The sequence below is a fragment of the Plectropomus leopardus genome, chromosome 12 (genome assembly GCF_008729295.1).
Source record: "Plectropomus leopardus isolate mb chromosome 12, YSFRI_Pleo_2.0, whole genome shotgun sequence".
NCBI classification, from domain to species: domain Eukaryota; kingdom Metazoa; phylum Chordata; class Actinopteri; order Perciformes; family Serranidae; genus Plectropomus; species Plectropomus leopardus.
This window is the reverse complement of record NC_056474.1, coordinates 10,613,621-10,626,959: the sequence shown is the minus strand read 5'-3', so window position 1 is coordinate 10,626,959 and position 13,339 is coordinate 10,613,621. Positions and strand designations below refer to the sequence as shown.

The following is a 13,339-nucleotide window of genomic DNA, read 5'->3' as shown; positions in this document are numbered from 1 at the left end:
CCCCATATAGCTTTTATAAGCAGCACAGATTTAATGAATGGTTTATAACACATTATAATGTAGTCATAAGCACATATAAGGGTTTATTTATGTATTTGTCAACAATTGTAACTCCTCCTTTGGGCACCCATAAGTGTAAACTAGTGGATAAACAGATAATAATGACAATATTCTGTTATAATAATATAAAATTTCTTTTTATAGAACTGTTGACAAACACTGTATATTAATAAACACTTGAACCACCCCTGTATACGCATACAACAATAATAATGAAATTTAGTAAATATCTATGTTCTACCAATAATGTTGAAAATGTAGAAGTCAAAGTAAAGTGTAACCAGAGGAATGAAAAAAACAATTAATTTACTTACTGAATAACAGGGGGTAGAGGGAAACTTGATACAGCATAGTATTGCAATATTTTTGCATGGCAATATTGTATCAATACACAGACACCAGGTATTGATGTTTTTATTTTTAAATTATTAAAAGTTCAAATACGGATTCAAGTTTTGGTAGCCTACTAAAATAATAAAATCAATTGATTTGACAGTTCACTGAATACAATTTTCTGTGATAAAATAAAAGAAGTGAGATAAACCAGCTGAAAACTTGATCTTGTTAAATAAAGACAGATGTTGATAAAATGTTCCTTTGGAGACATCATTTGCAGCTGAAAATGCTAAAAACACACAGCACAACACTCAGCAGATCACAACATGTCTAAAATCGCAATAATATTGTATCATGACTGAATTATCGTGATAATATTGTGTTAAGGGGCCTCTGGTGATTTCTACCCCTAATAATAACTTAGTGAAAAATACTCTTTTTCTGCAGAAACTCAGTAAGAGTATTATACTTTTCGTGTTGTCTTTAAAGCAGTGTGTGTTTCCATTTAGATTTGTTTTTTTCTGTTGTGTACTCTGGTATTAAATTGTAGTTGCCAACTACTCACGGAAATTGTTGTTAAGAAACAGCTGGGGTTATTATTTGCAGATTGATAGCAGCGTTTTAGTGTGTTTTACTTTACAACATGTTTATTATACATCGCTGCTGAGCATTTGCTAAAACATAGTCTTTTATCTTATGGGCGTAGATTTTTATCTCATCATTGGAAAGGACATTTATACAGTAACCACATTTCCTGTATTCTGGTGAATTTTATTCACCAATTTGTGCCTTTTTGCATCAGTTTATGTTGTAAATATCTTTAATTTTGCACGTTTTAAAAATAAAAGGGGACATGTCCCCTGCATCCCCTTGGAAATTTAACCCATGTTATGTCATACTGAATGGTTAATGCGCTTTCCATAGATTTCTATTCATTGCTATTAGTTCGAAATTCATAGTTTAAAAACTGTTACAGTCCTGTAAACCTAAAGACCTTATAGCAAATCTTTTTAAATGTAGTAATATGGTTTGACAGGAACTTTTACCAGGTGCAAATCCAGCCGAGACATCAAACACTTCATTTCCTGCATTTTGGTAAATTTTTCTGCATCAATATGTGCACACTTCTGCATCAGTGTACAGTGTAAACATCTTTAATTTTGTGCACATGTTCTTCTGAAGGGGACATGTCCCCAGCGCCCCCCCACTCCCCACCAAAGTCTAGACCTATGTTATTATATGTTTTATGTGTTTTCCATTGATTTCCATTCATTTCTATGTTTGAAATTTATAGTTAAAATGCTGGTAGACTAAAACCTAAAGACCTTGTTGCAAATCTCTTTAAATATTCTAATATAGTTTCAGAAGAAGTTTAATCAGGTACAAATCCAGTCCCCCTACATCGATGTTGTACCTTACTGTACATTTAACCCTTTGAAACATGAGTAAATTGGCTTGATTTCTTTCAAAAGCATGAGGAGAAGACTTTGAGCTATTTAACAAGGATTAGGCAAAAAAATAGCAAGACATTAGTGAAAAGCTGCAAGAAAATTACCTGAAAATAAGCAAAAAAGAAAAAGAAATCAAAACAAAAGCAAATGAAAAAAATGACTTTAAGAAAATGCTTATAAAAAGAGAGAGAGAGCATAAATATAATTTTTTTAAAAAAATGTTATTTTCTGCAACATAATTTTAAATATATGTTTAGATTTATATTTTCTGGACATTTTTCCCCAGGTAGACTTTGATAATGTTTGATAAAAATCACCCCGAGCTCATTTTCAGCTCATTTTCTCCTCACCTTTTACAAAGGCTTTTTTTTTTTGCAATATGCAGGTCATTTTTTGGCCAAGTTGCTGGTTGCCTTTTTCCCATGTTTTCAAAAGAAATCAAACCACCTTTCTAAGAAGTCAGAGGTTTAGATGCTTGTGAAAGGCATCTGAAGGCAGCACATGAAAACTGATGTCACTCCAGGTGTTTAATGTTTTCCATTGATTTCCATGTATTTCTATATAGTTTTAAATTCATAGTTAAAATGATATTTTCCTTTGAACCTTAAGATGTTGTAGAAAATCTCTCTGAACGTTCTAATATGGTTTCAAAGGAGGTTTATCAGGTACATATTCAGCTGAGAAAACCTGACTATCACCTATCAACCATCACGTAAGAAAAAGCAGACTCAGCAATACCTTTTAAAAGAGTATATTATCAGGCTGCCACCCACATCTCTGCATAAGTAAAAAAAAAAAAAAAAAAAATAGCACAGTTTGTGATGACTGTGGTCAAAGGAGCAGTGACACTCCACCACTTAGCATGCTACTTATTCAAAACACTGTTACACAACCGTTTAGAGACTTTTTGTCCCCAACTAAAGTTGTTTCTACTTTGCGCGTGCAGCATTTAAGCTCCGTCTGCGTGCGATTATTTACCTTTGATTGTAGTTTTCCGAGCGCTCTGTAGGATAAGATGCCAGATCCGCACTGTCCACCCTGGGTAATGCTTTCACGCTTGTTATCTCTCAGGAGGTGATCGTGTAATTCATTATCTATAACAGAAAAAAAAACACGCATGAATGTCTGCAACTTTTGTTTCTTAACATCAATGATATGTTGTTACATTTTCATAACCTAAAGACATGGATGTGAACATGCAGTCAGAAAAAAAGGTGGAAAGAGCACATTAATACCTCACATGGAATGAGGAACACGTTGCAAATTGATTGCTTGACAGAGATCAAATTGCTTGCTTCTAATTAATACAAAACATCCAAGAGGGAAAACAAGGATGAACACAATGAGTACATTAAGCCTCTTCACTTCACAGATCTTATTATGGAATTATTTATTTCTGTTAGCTTTGAAAAAAAAAAAAAAACAAACAAAAAAAAACCATCTTCTTAATTATAGCTCACAGAGCGCTTCCCCGGAAAAACAAAACTGGGGGGAAAAAGGAGGGGGTGGGGGGGGGGGGGGTGAGGGAGGGTTATTCACTCAGTTTCATTAGCATATGAAAAAAGACTCACTACTATTTGAGCTGGTTCGTCATCTGCTGAATCATATTTATGCACCCCCCCCCAACCCCAGCCCCTCCTCAAGTCCAACACAAATAATGCTTCTCAGAGGACTGTTTCTCTGCGTCTAGGGCAGATTTCTCAGGGGGAAAGGAGGCAGCCTGATGCTGAGGGTCTATGAGATTTTCTATGTGTTAATCTGGCTGCTAGCTGTCCTTGAGCCCAGCCCATTCCCCCCTAACCCCATCTGCTAGCATTCCCACCACAGAGGAAGAGAATGGGCTGCGACTGGGGGTAGAAAAAGAGAGGGACCTTCCCAGTCCAGCAATCATGAATAACCATTGCCTCGCACCATTATCAGAAAGGCTGGATCCAAGCTGAGATGGTGGAGAGGAAATATCTGTAAAAACACCCGGGCGCTCCTGACATTACACTCTCTCTCGCATTTTGTTTGTAAGTGATGCTATTATTATTATTTTCATATAATGCCTTATTAATGCCGTGCAGCTGCTGTGGATATTCATCACTGACCTTGAGTCTTTGTGTCCCCTTGTTCCCAGCTTATCCGCGCACTTGGGACGCTCTCATGTAATTAACACAGACATTATTGTGATGTGAGTAAAAAAAAAAAAAAAAAAAACTGTGCTGATACCTCATCTTGAAACCAATAAAGCAGGCCCGGAGTCGCAAAGTAAGATTCTGGAGACCATAAAATTAATTACATTATTTACATTTCCTTTAGATAGGAGGGGGGGGTACAGGCGAGATGATAGAGGCAAATGAGATTACACAAAATAAGATTTCAAAATGTCAGTGCTGCACACTCAACCAACCAACTGTTATGATTAGATTACTCTTTTAATATAATTACTGTCTGTGTGGAAACAATGCATACATAAAAAAAACAAAAACAGGAGCCACGTCTTAACTGATTCCCATCCTTTTCTCCATGAGCCTTTTTCTCTTAACCTTTCTTCAACAGTATCATTTTGAATTATAGGGAACGCATGGGTGCTCTGTGCAAGGTCACTGTCTGGTGTGTATCACCCCCCCTCTTCTCTCTCTCGCTCCTTGTTTTTGTTTCCTCTTCCAGAAGCACACTGAGTGAAGGGTTAAAACTGGAATGGATTTAATTATGGAATGAATGGAATTATAATGCGCCTGCAGCAAGTTTTCCTCCTTATTTATTAAAGCAGCTGATGGGCCAGGTTTGATGAGCCACTTCTGGCATAATTGAGTCATCACACAAAGAGGGTTCCTCGCATTCAGAGTGGTTTTATCAGCAGCAAACAGACCTGATTACTGGCAATTACACTCTGATCTAGGGGAAGGAGAAAAAAAGGGTAAATGTGCGGGGTAACTTCTGTGTTTATAGTTTACCCCGGGAATAATTTTCACATTAATTTTACATGCTAAGTGTTTTCTGTTTATGTATAATAAAGAGCAAACGGCAAGGAGATAGCACCTTTTTACTTTCATATTTCCTTGTAATGAACGTCTGAGGATATAGCGAACTGATCATAATTTATATTTACCCTATGGGACGTTTGTGTTTGGCGGCTTCTCCGCGCAAAGTGTAGATGAAGCGAAAAGGTGAGCTGGCAGGAGCGTACCTGCTCGCGCTCACACCTATTCTGTGGAAAGCAGGTAGAATTGTGTACAGAAAGCAGGCGATTGCTTTTGCCATTTTTCATTGAGATGCAAATGGGATTCGTGGTGAGTAAATTAAGCTCTGCTCAGAGATTAAAATCAACTTCTGTTTAGAGAGTATTTAGATAAACAACTTTTCTTTTTTTGTCTTTTTTGTGAGGTGGCCAGGGAGCCATCAGAAGCCCTGTGTGCCTAAATACCAGCTGGACATTAGAATAATGGCTGAGATATATTTTAGGAGAGGGGGGAGGGGACAAAAGAGGTCTAGGACGTCTGATTTATGTCTAAAATTTGGCATAAAATCTTTTTATTTTATCACCTACATAGTGAAATTGTCAGTTAATCAACACTGGAAAATTTGCTTTGTATATAAGAAAATTAAACAGTCCTCGAATGATTTAAATATCAAGTTTATTTTGTATAATGTAAATTTTAGCCAAAAAATAAAAAATAGACTTCTAGTTGTGCTTATGTGCCCTTTCAAATAAAACAGAAAAAAAAATGCTGTAAAAGAAAATTATTCTGCCGGCAATTTCTGAGCATTCCTCCTTCTGATAGAGGTTTCTGGATTCATGCAGACACAGTCAAAAATCTTGAAGTCAACTGCGATTTCAGATATAACAGCCTCACAGCTACCCTGACGGCCAAGCAAAGTGTTTGTGCCTTTTGCCAAAGAGTACTTTTATAGAGGAGCGTATTGGCATCTTATCACTTCTCCAAGACAGAGATGCTTCAATAAAAGAACACAGCTCAGAGAATTCTTAACAGACAATTAGGAGCCTGGCTAGCCGCTATCGCTTCAATGATTTGTTATGATGGCATAACTACAGGGGAAACTTGTTATTGGACAGAGTTAGCAAGAGTCCCATAAAAGAGTCAGATGGTGACACCTTTGCCGAGGTGATTTATGAATCTTGTAATCGCTTTCCAAAGTCATCCCAAAGCCTTCCCTCTAAATTGAGTTCATCTGGAGCCGGACCACACAAAGGCACCAAGTCCAGATTGTTTCTTCTGACATCAAAGAGCCAATTTCTGTTTTTGACCAAATTTCTGGTGCTTTGAGTTCCCTTATCGTATGAAAGGGGCCTAGATGATATGCTATTTTATTTGTGAATTTCAATCCAATTAAGAACACCAAAAATATTGAGACAAATAAAATTAGTATCTTCTTGCACTACACTATGCATCAATAGCATAATAAATGGAGTGGCAGACAATCCGACCATTGGCAAGTCTCCAGTCCGCCAAACCACTCTCATGTTAGTTTGAATCTTTGAATTCTGTCATGAACATGTTTTTTTCAAACCTGTCTAATTTGGGGACAGGTGTTTGGGGAAAAAGAAGTTCCAGCCCTGGTGTAACAATGAGCAGAGTAATCCCGCTCATTGTTCCTGCCCAAGGAGGCCCTTTCATGGAGGAGGTTGCATGAATGCTACCAGGTGGTCTGCAATTTGGAGAAACGTAGTAACCGTTCCAGCTAATCCCCCCGTCACAAAAGGCAGGTCTCCAGTGCTCCGGGGCTCTCCGGGGCAAAGGGAAAAGTTTACCTCGAACACACAGTGTCTGAAAGGAGTCAGGGACTCGAGCAGTGATTCCTAATCAGATTGCGCTGAAGTGAACAGCTCGCATGGCAGCTGTAGTTTTCCCAGGGTTAATTACCTTTCACTGCTCTCTCTAAATGAGTCAGCTGTTCCTGTCATTAAACAACTCCACTCTATCTCTGCTCCTCTGTCCTCCACACACATGTGCACACGGGTGCGCGCGTTCACACACACACACATATAGGAGACGCACTTTTTTGTCTTTCTTCCAGTATCTTTAATGTATCGAATATCAAGCGATTTTAAACATTGACTATTTCACTTTGATCACTTTGCTAATCAGTCAGAGGTCTTTTCATCCAGGCTACTGATGTTTATGCAGATAGAAGGCAGTATTCCCAATACACCTCCCCTACCCTGTTGAAGCAAAATAATACCAATCTGTCAAGGTCTTATTCTAAAGAGCCCATTTAGTACTAATTGACTATATATAGGAAGCAAACATGTTCGCATATGCGCACACACAAACACACCCGGCGCACACACAAACACACACACACACACACACACACACACACACAAACACAGAGTCCAGCTCTGATATAGTTGTGCTGTCATCAATTCTGAACAATCTGTCTGCTTACTGAGCTCAGTGGCTTAGGATGTTGGGGGAGTTTTAAGTGATTTTTGCCACTGTATGGTAAAATCCCTTGGCCACCTGGATTACAAACTCTAGTCCTTTAACTCATGCCAGTATAAATCCGTGTTAACTCGGATTTACCTCTGGCATATGAATTCTCAATCTGCGTAAGCTTTGTTTGGAATGAGTCGAACATAAGTATTTCATGCAGTAAGGATGCCCGATGGTGAATTCCTATTTCTGTGAAACACACACTGGGAGATAGTTCACGACTAAATCAGTTCATCAGAATAACAAGAAGAAGAAGAAGAAAAAAGCCTTAAGCAGCGTTTTATTACACTGCAAGAGGTGAGGCCCGTATGGCTGTTCACAACCAGGTGGAAGTGTGCAATGCTGCACTGTGAAAATCCGCGTAACCATGGCGACGGATATAAACTCAGCGCTGTAACGCTGTGGTCAAGAGTTTAATCAGATTCCTCGTGCCATACAAAGATTTCGCTTTGCTTATTGTCAGACAAACATTATTTGCTCAGTTGTTCAAACATGAGCGCTGGTCTGCCACCAAAAGCGATCATGATAAAATAAAATATGGCATGAGCAGCCTGGAGGATCTAAATTAAGTATTATCCAATATCCATACAATCTCTCACACACATACACACACTTCTGGGCTAGCAGAGTTAAGCCAGACTATTTTGTACTTAAAAGGTTAGCAGGGCTGTTTTGTGAGTTTGATCCATGCTTGCCAAATCAGCAGATGGTCCATGAATATGATTATATGCATCAATAAAAGGAGTAATCTTTAACAAAATGTAAATTTGACTTAAGTCCAGGGTTTAATATACGCGATGGACTTTAACCCAGTTTCCAGCCTGACAGTGGAGCATGATAAGCTAATGCACTTAAATGTTTGTGTTATTACTACTGGTGCTGCTATTCAGAGATCAAAAGAGAGGAGTTTACGGGAAGGTGCACAGCGTTTGTGTCGAGACAACATCAATTCACTTTTGAGTGAGTGTCTAAACAGCTCAGCAATCGATACAAACTGAGTCTGGGTGCTTAACAAGACCCTCTCTCATGCTGTCATGCCTTCCTCTATTATGCCTTCTTAAAATAAATCCTTGGAAGACACTAACTCAAGGATTAACAACAATAAAGTACGTCTGAGTAACCCGCACTATTAACAAATACACACACACGCACAAAAATTACTTTTAAAACATAAAGTTCAAGTGCAAGTGGCTCACAGAGAGAAAAGTTTTTAGCAGGAATTCAGAAGTTAAGAATGGTCAAGAAAATCATTTCTGAGTCACATAAAACAGCATCACTGTCACTGACCCTTCAATGAATCTACTTATCTGAGCCTGAGGCGTACACAGCACAGCACATCCTCACACAAACAGCATCACTTGTCTCCTGCATCTAAAATGCACCCATGTTAACATGTCCGACAGGGCAGAATGCGCGAGCTCGACTTACCATGCCCCTTTTAGCCTTTGTTTTGCATCTCATGGTGACATCGGGGAGGAGACGGAGCAGAAGGATATCGAGGTGGGGTACAGGGTAGTCCAGAGTCTCGCTGCTGAGAGAGTGTGTTTGGATGGTGTGTGTGTGTGTGTGTGTGTGTGTGTGTGCAGGGACACAGTGATATTCACCCGAAACGCTAAGCTTTTTTTTTTTTTTTTTTTTGTAGCCTTTGTGTCATTCACTTAACAACCAATCTCATTAGCTGCTGGGCTACAATGGGCTGAATTATTTTCTGTGTAAATACACCACATGGTGATCCTCAAGGTAAGACCTCTGAAGGTCTTTTTAATCACATAAAAGATAGATTCACCCCAGAAAAAAAAAAAATCAATGATTTCTGGATAGGACAGCCTGCTCCTAAAAAAAGAATTGAATAAAACGTCATTTGGAGTGATTCTAATTGAGGAATGAGATTTATATTCCTCAGGGTCTGTGGTGAAGAGAGTGTAAATGTGTAATTATGTGACTGTAATTAATATAGCATGGTGATATACACACGTAGCTTTGACTGGAAAATGATACTCTGAGCACATATGTGATGGGTGATATAAGAAAGGAAGTGCTCCAGATTAAAAATAAATAGATAAATCTTATAGCATTTTGGAAATAAATTATCTAATGATAGGTTAAATAAATGCACATAAAAACTGGTGCACATATTAATCTATTTAACAAATGCTGTAGTGCTTGTTGGTGCAAAAACATTGAATTTATGTAAAATGTAACTATTGTAAGTACTTGAAGTCATGACAGCTGTCTATAAGCATCAGGGACGTGTCTATTGGCCAACTTGACCCTTGTTAGAAAACAAAACAAATACAAAAAGAGAATACTGCAGCCTGGGACTGCCGAGCCGGGTCACTGGAGATTTTCCAGACAAACGCCGCACAGGGGAGGGGAGGGGAGGAAGAATAAAAAGGACAGGCTCAGAATCTCATTTTAACAGACCGCACACAATCTGGGCTCCCACAGAACTATCTCTGCCTGACCGCTTTCTATTTATCCCTTATCAGTGTTTACCAACCGCTAGTTTTCTTTCATTCACACTGTGAGGCAGTTCTCTTACTATCAGTCAACAGCTGACACCGTGGAACAGCCTCAAAGGCAAGAGGAAGGGATCAAAACTAAACCAAAGCTGTTTAAACAATACAACAGAGGAAATAAATTCATAAATCCTAATTCTTCCCAACCCACAAGGGTATAAGCAGATCCTTTATAGTTAGGCCAACAAACAAAACCACAGCCAATGAGGTACATTACAATCAAGGTAAATTCTGAAATATATTTTTAAAACAAGAAAGGCGGAATAAAATCCCATGTAATATTAATTGGGAACATTTCATAGTCTTGCCCTGTCAAGCAATTATAAAGATTCACTAAAAATGTTTTTTTTTTTTTTTTTTGGTGTGTGTGTGTGTGTGTGTGTGTGTGTGTGTGTGTGTGTTTTAATCTTTTTAGGAAAATCCAACCTCTTGGAACCTTGTTAACATTTTTAGATCACTTTGCTGCAAAGTCGAACCAAGCTGGAAAATATGACAAAACGAATATTTTATTACAATTTTCAAATAATTTCTGTAATAATTATTAATTGTTTAGTTTTTGAGTGTCTGCACAGGATCACTTCTAAAGGAACAACCAGAAAATGGTAATTAAAATTACAGTGTAAGCCTATATCATTTATGTAATGAGGATTGCCCTTATCTCCAATTCTACACACTTAATTATATATTATGACATTGAATTTATTACAGGCTCAAATTAAATTTATGCAATATTACTAATAATATTTTAAAGTGACATATTTCATTTGCAACTAATTTCTGAATATATATATATTGTATATTTACACGTTACTAATTTTAAACAATATTTTAGGATACTTGGAAAGACGTTTTAAAATTAAACATGTTTCTAAGATCTGAAGAGTGAGAAAAAAAATAATTTGTAAGGTATATATCACACTGTTGCTTTACATTTTTACCAGTAGGAAACACAAACAGCAATGTGTTTTTCTGTTCAAAAGTTAAGTAATTAATTACATTTATCCTTTCACCAGCTGCTCAACAGCAGATGGATCATTTCTGAGACCTTGTTGAATTAAATCCACATAATTCATTTTCCTGGATTAACTAACTGAAGTTTGAGTAGGGTAAAAAAAAAAAACAGGTAACACAATATATAACAGGCTGACATGTATGCTGAGCTTTTTCATGCGATTTTGACGTTTACATTGTGTGCAGCCGACGGCAATTGACTTATAATATAAAAAAAATGAGAAATCAAAAGCCTGAGTGGCTTTATGTTTTTATTTCTTGTCAAGATTAATGTAAACAGACAAATATATATTTTTTTATCGCAGAAGTTGTGTGTGCATTGCAGCTATGTGAGTTAGTTTGTGGATTCAGTTTTGTCTCAGGTACCTTGGACAGTTCCTGGAGGCGAGCAGAGGTTACATTTATGTGTTGTGTAGCAACTAACATCCCTGAGCTTTGAAGCTGAGGGCGGGGAGCACAGAGGAATAATGCCTCTTACTTATCACTGCTGTACCACACAGCCCTGCTGTAGCCTCTGCTGCTTTTGTAATTAAAACAAAAGAGTAGAGGTGCAACTTTATAACCTCGCTCACAGGTCCTGTCTTCTTCTTATCACCTTTGAACAACTCGCCAAACTTTTTTCAAAGGATTATCGAGATGTGACACTGTTACACAACGCTGCTTTATCTAAAGTCTTTTGTTGCTCTTTTCTTGTTTGTTGAGAGATCCGAGCTGACTGGAATAAGCTGATGAGAGTTGTGATTAAATGGAGGCTAACAGGCAGAGTGACAACCGGCGTTTCAATTTATTTCAGCACTGAAAATTTTCCAAATTTTCCGGTGAAATTCTCCAAACCTAAAAATGATTTAACACCTCAGTCACGGAGTATAATGTCTCTGAAAGACATGGCGATAGATTTGATAGATTTGCAGATATAGTTGGTTTACGTGCATAATTTCACTCGTAGACTATATTATTCATTTTCTGCTGTTCAAAAGAATAAAAACTAAATCTGAAAAGACACTGAAGTTGTGATGATATCAGGACTATAAGTTCAATTTAGGCCTAAAGTTTGCTCTCGTTTTAATAAAATAAAATAAAAATCCTACTTTTGTTTCACAACAACAGAGTTAAAGTTAGGTCATAAAGCAGATCCTGAGCCATTAGTGTGCCGCACGTTACTAGTAAATGATGAACTTTTCTTACCAGCATCCGTCTTCCTAAATCAATAGTTGCTCTGGAGACTGTCGAGTGCTTTTGCCCCTCTGAATTTGTTAAAACTTGCCAACGTATAACAAAAGTTCCCTGATAGGCTGTGTTACTATCACACTACATTTAGCATTAGCACATTAAACTTTACCAAAGTTACATTTTAAATAATACAGCAAATCAGAGCAGGATTAAATGTTTGATGAGCTGGGACAAATCTAAGACAAAGTGTGACACAAAAGCTGATTTATAGAGAATTTTACTTTCACACTATTTCAACATTAGCACGTAGTTTTCAAACTTTATCGGACTTAGAGTGAGAAATAACAGAAAGCCAGAACAGGACGCAATAAAATACTTGAATGACTGTTCAAATATGTTACTGGAACACAGAGTCAATGTTTAAGTGCATTAGGCTCAGTGGTCTTGTATGTACAGCTGTCACTGTCAAAGCCACAGGCAACCTGACAATGCTTTGTCTCTGCACACAATACGAACATGTGCTCCTCTAAGACAAGCTTATACTCCACACAAATGCTGTGAATTTAATCTAGATAGACAGTATCTCATGCTATCTGTATGATCAAAAATAGGTCATGGCTCTCAAAAAACAGTTTGAGCCATTTAATCTCTCCTCAAACTGTCTGAAACCTGGACAGAAGCTGCGCTCGCTTTCCAGCAAAGACTTTAAGAACACTGTTATTTATCAAGCAAACAATCACCAGTGCATTATTTTCTGAACGTTCCCTGACACAGTCGAAATGCAGCACTATTTCACACAATCGTGTGAAATCCGCAAGTTTAGCAACAGAGTGGATCTCAGTGTAAATCTAAGTTTCTAACACATGACAGCATCTAACAGCACGAGCTAAAAGGCTTCACGTATGCGACACAGAGTATCAGTGATGATAAATGCTGACCAAACTGACAGTATATTATTATAAAAAGAACTTTGACACCAACCTAGTGCTGTGATCCAAAAAGTTTGATTTTCTCCCAGTCTCTTGATAGCTGAGCTGGTGCTGTGGCTTTGAAAGGTAGTCCCCAGGAATATGACATACTGTGCCTTTGACAGCCTCGAGATAAGCACCTGCGTTCGGGTCCCTTTTTACGTCACACCTCCCCATTCACAGCCCTTCAACATGATGCACATTTGCACATCAACAGCCACCAACCCCCCTCCTCTCTCTACTCCCACATCCGCAAAACACACAAACAGGCACACAAGAAGGCAGATGCGCGCACTAGCCTCTACTCATGCGCGCGTACACTCGCACAGACACACGCACACACCACAGATTTGTGTGCGCTTAGCGAAGATTGCAACATAAAT

General features: G+C 38.0%; 1 protein-coding gene across 4 annotated transcripts in view; it reads right to left on the bottom strand.

Moving 5' to 3' along the window:
• st18 (ST18 C2H2C-type zinc finger transcription factor) overlaps positions 1-13,061 on the bottom strand; it is a 35,162-nt gene extending 22,101 nt beyond the window's left edge. For 3 of the 4 annotated variants that reach the window (XM_042497087.1, XM_042497090.1, XM_042497091.1), the window contains exons 1-2: positions 12,970-13,061; positions 2,826-2,941 (exon numbers count right to left, since the gene is read on the bottom strand). The gene's annotated coding sequence lies outside the window, so the exon portion shown is untranslated. Of the gene's footprint in view, positions 1-2,825; positions 2,942-8,716; positions 8,778-12,969 lie in introns of those variants that run through there. The other variant, XM_042497089.1, reaches the window with a different exon arrangement.
• Between the last annotated feature and the right edge of the window lie 278 nt (positions 13,062-13,339).